General features: G+C 34.6%; 1 long non-coding RNA gene across 1 annotated transcript in view; it reads left to right on the top strand.

Annotated features, from left to right (window-relative positions):
* LOC111085468 overlaps positions 1-6,771 on the top strand; it is an 11,476-nt gene extending 4,705 nt beyond the window's left edge. The window contains exons 2-3 of the long non-coding RNA XR_002610299.1: positions 5,629-5,739; positions 6,197-6,771. This is a non-coding gene — a long non-coding RNA (uncharacterized LOC111085468). The remainder of the gene's footprint in view (positions 1-5,628; positions 5,740-6,196) is intronic.
* The last annotated feature ends 1,369 nt before the right edge of the window (positions 6,772-8,140 follow it).

The raw sequence follows: 8,140 nt of genomic DNA, 5'->3' as shown, positions 1-8,140 counted from the left end.
CCCAAACATCTACTGTACCACTTCCTGTGTGTTCCATGTTGGAAAGACAGCCTTCCCTCATCTGGTCTAAAGGCCAGTGACGAACACGAATTCTACCATCAGCTTTAACAAGCCGGAAACAGGACTCATCTAAAAAAATGACATATCTCCAGTGTCCTATCTGTTTGGTCAGTTTCCTATTGACTGTTCTTCTGGATACCCTGGAATGAATGTGTTCATGCAATTCCTATCGTAAGGTGTTTCAAGGCTTCTTTCGACACTGACGTGTGAACCTGATTGAAACATGGTCATCTCAGGCAGTAGTGTTTGTCATTTACCAATAGACATTCCTGGAACAGCATTTCCTGTAGTCCGATGATGTTTCGGGATTCTGAATACACTACACTGGGGTACTCTACTGTTCTGACAATGACTGTTTGCTTCATACCATTTTTGTACAGTCAAACAATTTGACGCCCTTTGAGTTCTGGCACATAAGGAGACATGATTCTACACCAAGTACAGATAAGTTGTCTGAACAAAGCGTTGATCTGTTTCCAAAATGATTATACCAAAAGCACAACCTTTTATACAAAAGAGGCGTGTATGTATGTTTTGACGAACAACTTCTCATAACGACCAGAATAACAATTCGTACACGTTTGTCAGATAATACGCTACCTTCCCTGTTACTACTCGAGTATTTACTTAATAACTAGTCCATGCATATGGGCAGTAACATCAATATAAAACAGTATGCAAGCTACTGGTCAAGACTGTACTATTAGAAATTTATTTGAACCAAGGCTTATTGATAACAAGTTCGATTCAGTTATTTCTTTCAAGGATATTTCTAAAATTTGAAAAAGGCTCTTTCCGCATCATGTTCTTAAAGAAATGACCAAATATTTAATGTGCAACTAGAACTAAAATCTGTTTTAATTCAAACTGGAATAAAAAATAAACTAGATTGAATACATGACACGCAATTATATATATATATTGATTTTGTTAGAAATTTTCTATTTCGTTTACTGTTTGCATATCTTTTTGACCTCAAGCAAATACATTGCAATGCTAAATTTGTGCACACATATTCCTTGAGGAAGTGTCTTTTATGAAATAAAACTTCTTCCTTTTATTTTTTGCGAAAGCTTAAATTTGCATGCGCAGTATTACATTGTCTGATAAGTCAACTAATCGTTACGTTTCAATAAAAAAAATTTGAAGGAATTAAAATTAGATTAGGTGAGACTCAAATTCATCTGAGCTGATTCGTCATCATTAATACGAATATCAGCTCTCACTTCCAAATTTTAAGGAAGAAAATTTGCAATATTTTTAAGCAGAAATTAAGACTGATGAGGGAAAATTGTTTTCATATTTTCAAAAATATAATTAAGGGAACGAGCAAACAGAGCTAGATATAGATATATAGGTAGATAAAGTACAAGTGTCTAGACTCCGTATTCCTGTGTTTAAACACAGCTAATTGAGAGGTTGAAAGCAATACGACATATAATTAGTATGTTTATAATGTGATTAATAAAAACTATGATATTAATATGTTCTTTTTATAACAATTATATCACACATCTAGTACATTAGTTACATCCAGTGACTAGTCGATTATATTTTGCGCCCAGAAGGACGACTGATGCAAAAGAATAAGCGTTGTAAACGCAGAGGCGTGACATGGCCAGGAAGTTAGGGCGCTCGATTCGCAGTCTGCGGGTTCGAATCTACGACCCACCAACAATGTTCGTCCTTTTAGGCGTGGGGGCGTTATAATATTCGTTGGTAAAATAGTAGTCCAAACGTTGGCGGTGGGTGGTGATGACTAGCTGCTCTCCCTCTAGTCTTTCACTGCCAAGTTAGGGATAATTACCCTAGGTAGTCTTCATGTAGCTTTGCGTGAAACTGAAACCGTAAACGCAGTTCTTGTTTTATTTGTTTTGTGCAAAAAAGAAAAGAAAAAGAAAATAAGACTAACATTCGGTATGTCTGCGGACTTACAACGCTAGAAACCGTGTTTCGAAACCCGTGATGGGCAGAGCACAGATAGCCCATTGTGTAGCTTTGTGCATAACTACAAACAAACAAACAAACAAACCCTTATAGTGAGGGCACACATTCGGCATGTAATACTGTTTGAATACAAGAAGGGAAACAACGCCTCTGTAGCCACAACAAATATCAAAGAAATTTATGGAAATGTTTTGAATGTTCGTAAGTGTCAACGATGGTTCAGCAAATTTCGTTCAGGTGACTTTAGCCTTAAAACCTGTGATGGCAGAGGCCGACATGTTGGAATTGATATCGATGATCTGAAGACTCATGTTGAGTTTAACCCAAAGCAACACACTCGTGAAATGGCCCTGAAATCGCATGTCTCTCATGAAACAATACGTAAACATCTAAGGAATATGGGAAAACTCCATAAAGAAGGTGTTTGGATGCCTCACGAACTCACCGATGATCATCGTTTCCAACGTGTGAACGTTGCTTCGTCTCTTCTAGCGAGTAATACGCGTGAACCATTTTTGGACAGAATTGTCACTTGTGATGAAAAATGGATCTTCTATGCAAATATTAAACGCCAAAAACAATTGTTCTGTCCTAGACAAAAACCACTTCCGATTGCAAAAGCTAGACTCCTCCGCAGAAAGTGATGCTTTGAATTTGGTGGGACATCAAAGGAGTAATTCATTTCGAACTCCTCAATCCACAGCGAACTGTCAATGCAAAAATCTATAATTAGCAACTTGAACGTTTAAATCAAGCCCTTCATCAGAAACGCCCTTCAATCGGAAAGGTGTTCTTCTCCAAGACAATGCACGTTCACATGTGGCACGTTTGACGCAACACAAGATTATGAAGTTGGGTTGCGAAGTTCTCCCCCACCCAACATATTCTCCAGATATGGCATCATCAGATTACCATCTTTTTCTTTCCCTGCAATACCATCTTAATGGGAAAACGTATGTAAATGTGGAAGGTGTTAAAGAGGACATTTCTTTAATCAGGACATTAACAGCCGGATTGTAAGATGGAAAAGCAGCATCGATAAGAATGGAGACTATTTCATTTAATACCTGTTTTGTTTTGATATACAAGTTGTTCTGGTTTTTTCATCTAAACAAAAACGGCATTAATTACTTGACGACCTAATATATATTGAATTAGTACATACATAATAAAGTATTAATGTACACTTTCCAGTGTACACAAACATGCACTAAATAAAAAAACAGCACTTATACGACTAATTTAAGTTTCTGTTTTTCTATATTTTTTCATAAAAGGTTTATTTTGTGATATAAGCGTTTATTTATTTTTCCACTTCAAGAAGGACACGAAGACACACAAAAGATGAGTTATTTGGAACAACAAAACTCAGAGCGTCAATACGTAAGATTCCTTCGGGTGTTTTACGCCATACAAAACAGTTCGAAGAAAATTGCGCCTTTTTCCAAACAGCCTCTACAACTCAGCTGTGAGAATATATTGCCAACTCAATATAGTAACAATGTGCAGCAACTTCAGTTTGATGATATTATGAAAGTTAAGGCGAGAATTACATATTGGGTAAAACGAACAGGTACATATAAGAAAAACCTTAGTAGCAAAATCTAAGAAATCTATGTAGTAGTTTTTGATCTCGACCAAAACAAAATAAAACTTGGAAAGATTCTCAAGGGTAATGTTTTGTTGATGAATATAAAAAAGTACATACATTTTATCTGTTTTCTTTACTGTGTTTTTTATACCTATACTGATATTTTCAATGTTAGCTTCATTGCCACAGATTGAACGTAAAGTTGCTTAATTCAAGAGCTTACAAGAGAGAAATAATGACACTAGATTGTTTATTGGGTTAGTGGTCCGGTCATAGACTAACAATTAGCGTGCAGGATGGGTGTCGAAGGGTCTGTTGAACAAGTTCCACCCTTTCAGCTGTAAGTGTTTTATAAAAGTAACAGTCATTCCCGCTATTTGGTTCAGAGAGCTGTAAAAAGTTAGTGAAGGCGGGTGCTGTTGGCTGGTTGCTTTGATCTTGGTCAGTAGTTCAAAATCAGGGACGACTATATCTCAATCCTTAGTGTTTTTGTCCTGGCCGTTTAGCCCAGGTGTGCATAAGGTGCCGTTGAGATTTCAAGTTTAAATTCATTAAAATTTACTTACAAGTATAAATGGTGCCTGTTGGGCTTAGATTTGAAAAGCACATGCATCGTAATTTTGTATACAGCATGTGAGACAAAAAAAAAGCTTAATTTCTTTTTTTTCATTTCAATATTATAAAATTACTTCAAATGAACCATCTTTTTCTGTAGATCCCTAGCATTTGTGTACGCAAAGTTTTTTCTTTATATATATATATATATTGTTACGTCTCTGTTCGTTAGTTAATTTTCCGTATAATTTCTTTCCGAAGAAACTTTAGCGATATTAGTCCTTTCTTAAATAAAACTGGTTTATTCTTTCTAAATACAACTTTGCAATACACTTAATTTACACAGTCGCGTTATAACAAACTCTGTAATTCACAACGAACGTCTCACGTGCTCGACTCAACAATACATCTCTCTGTGTCCGCAGTTCAATTACACATTAAACTGTTTCGGTCAAGAAGCGTATAAGAAGCGTACATCTCGTTTCTTCGTGAATCTTCTAGAATATCATGACGTGTTACTAGCGTCACGTGACCTCCGCTGTCGTATATATATATATACTTTATCCTACCATATACTAAAATAACTTGTCCCCAACACAATTTGGGTCGAGTCCAGCCTGAATGACGTTCACGCGAACCTACAAAAAGCCGAAATCCGCTATGTCAGAGTTGTATGTACGTGTTAATAGTTATATACTTTTTTTCACTACACTCAAGCAGACGTTATAAATATAAGTGTTGTACGTTGTTTATCTTCTTTTAATAAATGGCATTTATTTTAACTTTAAGCCTATAACCCTATTTAAAAGAGGCATTATTATTTACTGCAGAGGTGTAATTTAGACCTTATCTTTAGATCTACTGCGACTTTAAACTACAATTATGAAGGTGAACGGAATAGGCCTACGCATAATATAACATAATGTACCTTTCAATGAACTGAAATCATAAGTAACGGTTTTTGGACGACAATTTCATATCGTTACTGGTGAGTAACGTAATTATCTGACTTTATTGCTGTTGTCCTTGGTATCATGTTACGATTAGACCACCAGATTTAAATAAAATGTACATAAGATAAATCAAAGGACGTTTATTTGTCTTGACATTGTCTATAGTAACTAGTTTATTAAATTTCATGTCACTGTGTTCTAAGGGACATAACTCTAATTCTTTATAGATCAATAGCTAAGTGAAAAAAAAAGGTGTATATTTGAGGGGAAAAAATGTATCTTTATTTTTTACTAATATATATATATATTATAATAGTCTCATAATTTTAATATTGCGTAAAAAAGTGGTAAAATTGCAGAGTTTAAAAAATAACAAATACATATATAAAAACTGAAGGTGGTGGCCTTCTGCACACCCTCCCACAGTGGTTTGCAAGAACAACTCGTATCATTTGTGCCATTGTAATTTATCGTACACTATAATAAAAAACTGACTGCAATATTTTTTTTTGGTAACTGTAGGTACTTAGCTGTAAGCACCAAGGATCCGGAGGTATTCAGGCACACATAAAATCAGCTAGACAGAGTCAGACCAAACTTTTATTTCAAGCTTTGAACCCGCTTGCTGACAAGGTAAACTATACAGGAATTATAATTATAACTTACGATCAGTTTGATAATTATAATTTTTATCCTTATTAGAAATAGTACGTTTGCTGACCACCATGATAATGTTTAAAATTGTAAAATTATCTGAGTTTAAAAAAACATTCAATGTTTGTGTATCTGTTTAGCATGCTTAATTAGATTTATTTTACTCTCATAGGATATAGAGCATTAGGCATGGTTAAGGTCACTATTATAAAATATGATTGGAAGATGCTTCTTGCTCTCTAAAATGTACTACTGCTTTTTCCACACTTTGTAACATTCTTGTGCTGCTTAATGATGGTGGACATATTTTTTTCTAATATTTTTTTTCTTGCCATAGTTGCAAAAATTAGAAATGTAGTGTTGTATTTGATGGTGGTTAAACATACAGCTGATCCAACGTTATCTGATGTAATTAACTGATATTCTTGTGTTGTAGATCACAAATGCAGAGGTGAAGGTGACTACTTTTCTACTGTATCACGACATACCACTCGCTATAGCTGATCATCTGTCCCCATTCCAGAAGAACATATTTCCTGAGAGTAAAATTGCTGAGAAGTTTTAGACCGCCAGAACTAAAATGACATGTGTGATTAATGGAGCATTAGCTACCGAATGCTGGAAAACTATTGTGAATCATATGCAGTCAAACCCATTTTTTACTGTCAACAGATGGATCAAATGACAATGGCCTTGAAAAAATTAATCGCCCTCACAGTGAGAGTATTTAACATACAGAAACGTGTTGTGATATCACAATTAATAGACATGTGCCTGCATTGTGGTAAAGATGCTAGAAGGGCAGCATCGATATCGAAATTTAAGAAGATTGATGAAGTTATGGAAGCTAATGGCATATCGTGTAAAAATTGTCTTGGATTTTTAGTGGACATCACCAACACCAACCTTGTAAAACACAACTCTATAAAATCACATGCTATGCAAAAAAAACCCAAAATGTATTCCATGGGGTGCCCATGTCATATTGTTCACAACACAGAAGAAATGGGCTCAAAAGCTTTTACATCAGGGACAAAATTTGACATGAACGATTTCCTTATTGATATCTATTACTAGTTTGACAAAAACATGAAATGGATAGCAGATCTAGAGGAGTACTGCAAATTCTATGATGTGGAATACAGAAAAATACAGAAGAATGTCAGCATCAGATGGCTGTCGTTGCAAACAGGCATAGGCAGAACAGTGAAATAATATTCAGCTTTGCAGAGCTATTTCAAGTCTGAGTAATGTGTTCGCCTCAGAATGCAGGAAGTGCCGTTTCAAACTTCTAAATTCAAATATTTTTTCAGGGAGCATACCCTTGAATCCCCTAGCAGGCTACGCCTCGTTACGCTCGGCAAATCTCCCGAAATTTTATCAGTACGACTTGGCTGCTCTGAAAGCTTACTCTATCATCAGGAACTTAGAGGTTAGAACAATGACATTTCTGATTTTTTTTTCTGGAAATAAGCCCTATCGAAAATTCTTGATTCTAATTCATTTTAATACTGACCAAATATATACTGTAATTAAAACCTGAAATAATAATGGGTTTTGAGCTCGTTTTAATAACTGAGTCTGAGCGAAATTCAAACCCGTTCACTTAATAGCCAAACACTCCTTTTTCTAGGCCTAAGGTAAATTTGAATTTATGTTTGCTTTAACGAAATTAATATAATAATATCTAAATTTCAATTTTGAATAATAGCTTATAATAACAAACCGACATGGTGGATGGTAGTGAAGGTCATCACATTCAACTAAACGTATTTTCAAACATATAAAAAGATATATACTGAAAAAGCACTCCTATAATTATACTCAAACTGAAAGAAATATTTTCCTTTTATACCTCCTGATTTTTGTAAACAGATTATAAGAAACTAATTAGTAGAAACATTTTTAAACTCCTGGTTCTATTTCCGTTGTAAATAAATGGAAATAATAAAGGATGTACTGCTATACTTAAATTGTAATTTTACTGTGGTTTAAATATGTTCCTTTTACGTTTACTACTAATAATATATTTATACACTATTTCTGACTAGAATTCTCACATAATCTGAGTAGCTCCCCTCTCAGAATCGTTTTCGACGAAGCACAATTGCTTGTTGAAAGTATAAGTAGAAAATTAAACATCAGCGATAGCTTATTGTGACGTTCTACTACAAGAATGGGAAATAACCCAAATCTCAGGATTTGCAGCTATGTGGGTGTGAATAAATAACGTAGATGAAAATAAATATACAACACTATATATGAAACTATCCAAACGTACAAGAATTTACTGAGGTAAGAAAGAGAAAAAGTTAAAAATTATACTAATAAAATAAGAGTTTTTAAAACACAAAAATATTACAGTTAAAAACTATACAAT

The sequence above is a fragment of the Limulus polyphemus genome, unplaced genomic scaffold (assembly GCF_000517525.1).
Source record: "Limulus polyphemus unplaced genomic scaffold, Limulus_polyphemus-2.1.2 Scaffold409, whole genome shotgun sequence".
Taxonomy (NCBI): Eukaryota; Metazoa; Arthropoda; class Merostomata; order Xiphosura; family Limulidae; genus Limulus; species Limulus polyphemus.
Note: the sequence above shows the minus strand (reverse complement) of the source record. Positions and strands in the feature narration are given on the sequence as shown.